The sequence below is a fragment of the Rhinopithecus roxellana genome, chromosome 10 (genome assembly GCF_007565055.1).
Source record: "Rhinopithecus roxellana isolate Shanxi Qingling chromosome 10, ASM756505v1, whole genome shotgun sequence".
Taxonomy (NCBI): Eukaryota; Metazoa; Chordata; class Mammalia; order Primates; family Cercopithecidae; genus Rhinopithecus; species Rhinopithecus roxellana.
The window spans coordinates 84,985,003-84,986,012 of NC_044558.1; positions in this window are offsets into that span (position 1 = coordinate 84,985,003).

Here is a 1,010-nt window from a genome sequence, read left to right on the forward strand (position 1 = left end):
GCCAGGTTGGTCTTGAACTCCTGAACTCAAGTGATCCTCCCGCCTCGGCCTCCCAAAGTTCTGGGATTACAGGCGTGAGCCACTGCACCTGGCCAATGGTAGCTGTATCTATATCTGTCTGTCTGCACACACTGGGATTTCCTCCAGGGCAAAACCCTTGTCTTCACTTCCTTAGCCAAGCCTTTTCTGACCTCCCTAGAGGAGGCCAGTCCTCCTTATTATATCCTGCCAAAGGTCCCTATATTTTTACTTAATAGCAGTATCACAATTTCTAATACTATATGATGTGTTTCTCTCATGTCTGTCTCTCCAACCAGTATGGAAGTTCCAGAAAGTCAGAAGGGATACAGACCCTGCTGGATGCTTCTCTTCTTATAGAACCTGATTTTGTTTGGGGAAGCTGAGTACCCAGCTAAATAACTGACTACATTCTTCAGTCTCCCTTAGCAGTCCCAGGTTCTGGCCCACGGATGAGAATGGAACTCACCAAGTATATAATAGGTATTCAATAAATGTATGTTGGCCAGGCAAGGAGACTCATGCCTGGAATCCCAGCACTTTGGGAGGCCAAGGTGGGCAGATCACTTGAGGTCAGGAGTTTGAGACCAGCCTGCCCAACATGGTGAAACCCCATTTCTACTAAAAATACAAAAATTAGCCAGGCATGGTGGCAGGCGCCTGTAATCCCAGCTGCTTGGGAGGCTGAGGCAGGAGAATCGCTTGACCCTGGGAAGTGGAGGTTACAGTGAGCCGAGATCATGCCACTGCACTCCAGCCCAGGTGACAGAGCTAAACCCTGTCTCAAAACAGAAAACATAGGAAGGTCAAAAGAACCCTCATCTGACTTCGTTTTGAAATAAATAAATAAAAAATGCCAAATGCAGAAATGCTCAGCTGGTTCTGGGTATGCAGTTGGTGCTCAGGACAGCTAGTTCTGGGTATGCAGTTGGTGCTCAGGAAACGTGAGGGTCATCTAACTAGGCCCAAGGAGGAAAGACCGTCACGGCAGG